The sequence below is a fragment of the Odocoileus virginianus genome, unplaced genomic scaffold (assembly GCF_023699985.2).
Source record: "Odocoileus virginianus isolate 20LAN1187 ecotype Illinois unplaced genomic scaffold, Ovbor_1.2 Unplaced_Contig_29, whole genome shotgun sequence".
NCBI classification, from domain to species: domain Eukaryota; kingdom Metazoa; phylum Chordata; class Mammalia; order Artiodactyla; family Cervidae; genus Odocoileus; species Odocoileus virginianus.
Window position 1 is genome coordinate 1,112,700 of NW_027224346.1, and position 7,282 is coordinate 1,119,981.

A 7,282-nucleotide genomic window follows, 5' to 3' on the forward strand; every position below is an offset into this window, starting at 1 on the left:
TAGTAATTTATACATTATACATTTATACATTAAATACTCTACAAAAGCTTTCTGGATCTCTATTAGGAGTCTGATAGCATTAATATTATAATTCAAATATTACTATAAACATACATGCAAATCCTTAGTCTATCTTTTATTGCCTATTCTCATATTAGATGGGCTTCCCAAGTGGCTCAGTGGTATAGAATCTACCTGCCAATGCAGCAGCTGCAGGACATGCGAGTTCAGTCCCTGGGTGGGCAAGATCCCCTGGAGAAGGAAATGGCAACTCACTTCAGTATTCTTGCCTGGAGAATCCACGGACAGAGGAGCCTGGTGGGCTACAGTCCATGGGGCCACAAAGAGTTGAACACGACTGAAGAGACTGAGCGCATATGCAAGCACTCATATTAAATATGTATCGTACATCAAAAGACACAGTTCTTTTTTTCCTAGCAATATAAAAAGCAACACAAAAAGTACAAATTCTCGTGACAAGTGTGATCAAAAGCTTTAGCCAGAAAACTATATACCATATTTTATGAAAATAATGATTGGTTAAAGTTGAATATTCTTTCCTTGAGTTTAACACAAAATCATGGATCAAACACCATTTATCTGGGAAATTCTCTGCTCAGTTCATCCTCCAACTCTTGACACGTTGTGGAGCCCAAGGGTTGAGGAGGCTTCTGAACCAAACCTACCCTCCCAACAGAGTGTATGATAAGGGAATGAGACAGGGAACATGGTCCCACTGGGTTTTTCTCACAGTTGGGGTTCAGTGGAGCTGATCCAGCAGCTGCTGGGGACTCATACTGTTCTGGCTTTTTCTTGCCTATTTACAGGTAGGCCTACGTGAGTTTATTTTCTGAGAAACCCCTAACCTTGAGTTTTCACTGTAAACCCGATATAGACAGCATATAGTTGGGAATGGCTAGCCACAGATGGGAGAAGGCAATGGCACCCCACTCCAGTCCTCTTGCCTGGAAAATCCCATGGACGGAGGAGCCTGGTGGGCTGCAGTCCATGGGGTCGCTAAGAGTCAGACACGACTGAGCGACTTCACTTTCACTTTTCACTTTCATGCACTGGAGAAGGAAATGGCAACCCACTCCAGTGTTCTTGCCTGGAGAATCCCAGGGATGGGGGAGCCTGGTGGGCTGCCGTCTGTGGGGTCGCACAGAGTCGGACACGACTGAAGTGACTTAGCAGCAGCAGCAGCAGCAGCCACAGATGAGCTTGTAGAGATAAACTGGGAGTGGTTAGCACAGAATATGTGGAATGTTTATCAGAAATAAGGCCTCAAAACTAAATTGACGCCAGAGAGGATAAAAAAATTGAGCAACCTATTGATTAATGTAAACCCTATTATGTTTTATGTGTGGCAAGTTATTTTTCAAAAATTCTATCTTCTCTGGGGAGATACTATGTCACAAGTGTTATAAAGAACTCATACACCAAAGGTTTCCACTTTTTGAGAAAAAAGTCTGTCTTTTCCCCCAAAATCTTTGAGGTATACTTAGAAGCAGTGAACTAGATGTACACAAAAAGCATAGATATCGACAACATAGTGCTGAATGAAGATGACTTTTAGTGGGAAAAAAATGAAATGAGACTTATAACAGTATCATTTATGTACATTAAAAACACAAACACATAATCAACAACATTACACCTTTTATAAGGGTCCATGCATATCAGGGCTTCCCTGGTGGCTTAGATGGTAAAGAATCTGCCTGCAATGCAGGAGACCTGGGTTCAGTCCCTGGGTCTAGGAAGATCCCCTGGAGAAAGGAATGGCAACCCACTCCAGTATTCTTGCCTGGGAAATCCCATGGACAAAGGGGCCTGGTGGACTGAAGTCCATGGGGTCACAGAGAGTTGGACATGACTGAGTGACTAACAGCTAACTTTTTTTTAAGGCATATCAGACACTTCTGAGTGACATGCCTATAGGAAGGAAGAGTGAGGGGACACAGGGGGTGCGGCTGGAGATGAAGGGGTTAAATGAAATAAAGGAAAGCAAGCAATGACCTGGCACCCACCTAGAATGCTGGGTATAATTCACTCTGTGAACCTGAGGGCCAAAGACTCCCATGGTAGGAGTGAGAGGAGTTGGAAAGTGGGGGTCCCTGGGCACAAGGAAGGGAAAAGGAGCCTACTGAGTTCATACTTCCTCCTCCATCCTCCCCGCGTGATGTCAGTGACATCTGCAGAAGGGGCCATGCCGCAGGGAATTTTTTCTGTAGGGGACTGTCTAGAGAATATTCTAGCCCATGCAGGCCAGTCTCACAGCTATTCAACTTGGTTGTTGTAGCTTGAAAGCAGTCATTGACAATCCACAAGAAATGTGGAGGGCTGTTTTCTAGTAAAACTTTACTTAAAAAACAAGAGGCAGACTGCATGTGCCCCATGGACTGTAGGCGGCTGACCCCTGGCCTGAGAGCTGGGGTCCCTCCTCCTCATGGACTGCCCAGAGCAGAGCCACCAAGATGATTCTGTCATTCAAAAATATGACCTCAGAAGACAGATGGAAAGGCATCAGGGCTCATTTAAATTCAGAGAAAAAGAACCTGAGGTCCATAGGGGCTTCCATGATAATAGAATTTTAGACATCCTGAGCATTTGCTGCTGGAATAAATAACCTGTGGGCAGGGTTCACATCATTTTTCATTTGATCAAGTCAAGAGCATGTTTCATAAGCAAATGCAAATGCTCAAGAGCTTTTCTGAGTTTGTAGCAAGTGGCAGGAATTTACATCCTGTGTGTCCCAGCGGCATGGTGCCAGGGGCTCCCTCTCCACCTTTCTCAGACATGTTGGCCTAAGTCTTTGGGGCACTTCCTCCAAGAACCCCCAAACTGGACTGGAGGCTATCTAGGCAAGAGCTAAACCCGTGCCTGCAGCTCATGTTATGTGAACGTAGGACAAAAGCATGAAGTCTTCAAAATCATCATTTCTACACGAATAGGCCAATCAAGCACTGTAGATTCAAGCATGAGGATCACCAGTGCGAAGCTTTTCGGATGTCAACAGCAAAAGGTAAACAAAATCAAGTAGCTGGACTGTCTTTCACCTCCACCCTGGTTCACTGGCTTCTAGTTGCTAATTATCATTTCTCGAGGCTCCTGTCCTGTCCCCTGTTGTGTTTGTCTGGCGAGCATCTAAGCCTCTCTCTCATTACTGAGTGCCTGGCTGTTTTCCAGCGGAGGGCCGGTTCCCTCTGGCCCTGGAAGGACAGCCTGTACCATGATGCGCTGACATCTTAATTTGGTCCTGTAACAGCATGCTTATCCATGGCCATGCGCTTGGTCCAAGTGAGATTTCCCCAGGCACCCCTTCCCCTGCATTTAGACTGTCTTGCTGTGGCTCCAATACTTTACGCTCCTAAGGAGAGGCTGTAAGGCAGAAAAGGCCCCCTTTAAAGCCTGTATAAATTAGTGTCAGTCATAAAATTCACCCACTGTATTTCTCAGGAGTCCACATGTCAAGAGAGAGGTGAGAAGAATCATTAGCTAAGTGTGCTCTTCTGTTTGGCCTACCAGGATTTCAGTCTAGAACCTGCACATACTGACTAAGACAGGCGGGGTAGTTCTCCAAGCTGACTTAGGGAGAAAAATTAATAGTCAAAGGCTCCACGGACCTGTTATTCCCATGTCTGGTTATAAATCCAGAATATTGAAATATTGAAACTTGTTCATGAAGGTAATGCATTTTGTTAGTCTTAATTGAGAAATTGCCCTCAGCGTGGTACCTGATTTGAAAGTTTACTCTTAATGAGATTCGGAAACAGGAATCCAACTTCATGCTTCCCTGTAAGTAAAACGATGGAAAAGGTGTTAATTTCAGCCACACGAGGCCGTGGGTGCCCAGTAACAACTGCACTCACACGTTGGGCCTTGTGTCGGAGTAAAAGCAACGAGCAACTTACCCCTGCTGAATGTCCTCTGTCTTTCTGCCCAGATCCAACTTTGCTCCTGTTTTCTCAGCCCTGCAACTTTGTCTTCTTTCCTGCAGCGATTCTGTAGCTGAGCCCTCCATGTCTAACACCTGCATATCCTCTTGGCCTTCATGTCTGCATTTCCCTGGAGGAGGGAAACAAGTCTGCCTTCTCCCTTCCAGACTCCAAGGTGAGAGGGAGCTCAAGAGGGACCCAGAGAGAAGGTATTCTTTCTACTTCTGCTGAGCATTCTGAGCATGTTGTTTAGAGGGTCAAGAACTTGAGCTTAGACATAGAAAACGAATTAAAATATGTGTATATGTTAGTCCCAAACTCCTAGTTAGCACCCCCTGCCCAACCTTTCCCCTTTGGTAACCTTTGTTTTCTATGTCAAAGGTCAATCTCTTGACCCTTTAAACAAAATGCCCAGGACTTCCCTGGTGGTCCAGTGGTAGAGAATCTGCCTGCCAATGCAGGGGACACCGGTTTGATCCCTGATCTGGGAAGATTCCACATGCTGCAGGGCAACTAAGCTGGTACACCACAACTATAGATAACCAACAAGGACCTACTATATAGAACAGGGAGCTCTACTCAACATCTTGTAGTAATCTATAAGGGAAAAGAATAGATATATATAACAGAAGCACTTAGCTGTGTACCTGAAACTAACACCTGGACTTCCCTGGTGGCTCAGAGGATAAAGCGTCTGCCTACAATGCAGGAGACCCAGGTTCAATCCCTGGGTCAGGAAGATCTCCTGGAGAAGGAAATGGCAACCCACTCCAGTATTCTTGCCTGGAAAATCCTGTGACGGAGGAGCCTGATAGGTTACAGTCCATGGGGTCGCAAACAGTTGGACATGACTGAGCGACTTCACTTCCTTTCACTTTGAAACTAACACAACATTATAAATCAACTATATTGTTGTTTAGTCACTAAGTCATGTCCGATTCTTTGCAACCCCATGGACTGCAGCACACCAGGCTCCTCTGTCCTTCACTATCTCCTAGAGTTTGCTCAAATTCATGTCCATTGAGTTGGTGATGCTATCTAACCATCTCATCCTCTGTCACCCTCTTCTCCTTTTGCCTTCAGTCTTTCCCAGCATCAGGGTCTTTTCCAATGAGTTGGCTCTTCGCATCAGGTGGCCAAAGTATTGGAGCTTCAGCTTCAGCAGCAGTCCTTCCAATGAATATTCAGGACCGATTTCCTTTAGGATTGACTGGTTTGATCTCCTTGCAGTCTAAGGGACTCTCAAAAGTCTTCTTCAGCACCACAGCTATACTTCAATATAAAAAAAAGAGAGAGACTGTCTGTGTGGATCACAATAAACTGTGGAAAATTCTTCAAGAGATGGGAATACCAGACCATCTGACCTGCCTCTTGAGAAACCTGTATGCAGGTCAGGAAGCAACAGTTAGAATTGGACATGGAACAACAGACTGTTTCCAAATAGGAAAAGGAGTACATCAAGGCTGTATATTGTCACCCTGCTTATTTAACTTATATGCAGAGTACATCATGAGAAATGCTGGGCTGGATGAAACACAAGCTGGAATCAAGATTGCCGGGAGAAATATCAATAATCTCAGATATGCAGATGACACCACCCTTATGGCAGAAAGTGAAGAGGAACTAAAAAACCTCTTGATGAAAATGAAAGATGAGAGTGAAAAAGTTGGCTTAAAGCTTAACATTCAGAAAACTTAGATCATGGCATCTGGTCCCATCACCTCATGGGAAATAGATGGAGAGACAGTGGAAACAGTGGCTGACTTTATTTTTTGGGACTCCAAAATCACTGCAGATGGTGATTGCAGCCATGAAATTAAAAGACGCTTACTCCTTGGAAGGAAAGTTATGACCAACCTAGATAGCATATTGAAAAGCAGAGACATTACTTTGCCAACAAAGGTCCGTCTGGTCAAGGCTATGGTTTTTCCAGTGGTCATGTATGGATGTGAGAGTTGGACTGTGAAGAAAGCTGAGCACTGAAAAATTGATGCTTTTGAACTATGGTGTTGGAGAAGACTCTTGAGAGTCCCTTGGACTGCAAGGAGATCCAACCAGTCCATCCTAAAGGAGATCAGTCCTGGGTGTTCATTGGAAGGACTGATGCTGAAGCTGAAACTTCAGTACTTTGGCCACCTCATGTGAAGAGTTGACTCATTGAAAAAGACCCTGATGCTGGGAGGGATTGGGGGCAGGAGGAGAAGGGGACGACAGAGGATGAGATGGCTAGATGGCATCACCAACTCAATGGGCATGGGTTTGGGTAGACTCCAGGAGTTGGTGAGCTGGAGTGCTGTGATTCATGGGATCACAAAGAGTCAGACACAACTGAGCGACTGAACTGAACTGACCTTTAATTAATTATAGTGACATAAATGTCTAGCTTTGAATGTTAACTGTATGTCAGGCTCTTTGCTAAGCACTTATATGTTTTATACTCATAACAACCCTGGGTAGGAGGAATTTCACATGGGGGAAACTGAAATTGGATAACTTAAGTGACTTGCTTGGATGTGGAATTTGAAACTGGGGAGTCTGGCCCCTGTTTCCAGCCTCTGTGCTACAGCAGGAAAAGGAATAGAAGAGGTACCACCCTGAGTCTCGCCACTTTGTGGTTATACAATTCTCAAGGGAGACCAGTCTCCATCATCCTGTGTAGGATTTACACAGTACAAACTAAAAATGCCTCCTGGATTAATCTTGGCAGCCCACACCTTACCACCCTCCTCTTCTCCTGCAATCAGTCCCTGTCTGTTCAGGGAATGTTAACTCAGGTTATTATTAGCTGAAGAATAATTATAGCTATAAATATAAAATTCATGTATGTAAATGTATTAATACCTCTCTTCTGCCCTTAATCTTGTCTACAGTGTTATCATGAAAAGGGCGTTTTACTTTCTTCAACCTAGTCTCTGATAGACAGAATAGAGTTTGGTTGGATTTAATGTGCAGAGGGCATAAGTCCTTAGGACAACAGAGATTGGAGGTTGTTTTTGTGTTTGTTTTTAGAAATGGTTGTACCTGGTCTGCAAAAGAGATGCCACCAACTCCTTTGTCAATGAATGCTTTTCTAGACTATTATCTGGTACCTTTTTGGAATAATGACAGGTGAGTGAGATGGCCTGGCTAAGTCAGGATTGCAGAAATGTTTTTGAAACAGTACACAACCAACTGCCCCCCCCACCCCACCCCCCATATGCCCCAAATGGAAAACCTTGGCTCCATTAGCACTGTTCTCTAAGGGAGGTAACTGAAAAAAAAAAGTGTTAAGTTGCTCAATCATGTCAAACTCTTTGCGACCCCCATGGACTGTAGCCCGCCAGGTGGCTCTGTCCATGGCATTTTTC

At 44.5% G+C, this 7,282-nt stretch overlaps 1 long non-coding RNA gene and 1 other non-coding gene across 2 annotated transcripts; both read left to right on the top strand.

Moving 5' to 3' along the window:
• Positions 1 to 2,473: 2,473 nt before the first annotated feature.
• On the top strand, positions 2,474 to 7,037 carry LOC110145871 (uncharacterized). Its single transcript, XR_002316341.2, has 3 exons — positions 2,474 to 3,022; positions 3,998 to 4,110; positions 6,945 to 7,037. It is a non-coding gene; the product is annotated as an uncharacterized lncRNA (long non-coding RNA).
• TRNAC-ACA (transfer RNA cysteine (anticodon ACA)) lies at positions 4,603 to 4,675 on the top strand. Its single transcript has one exon. It is a non-coding gene; the product is annotated as a tRNA-Cys (tRNA).
• Positions 7,038 to 7,282: the final 245 nt, after the last annotated feature.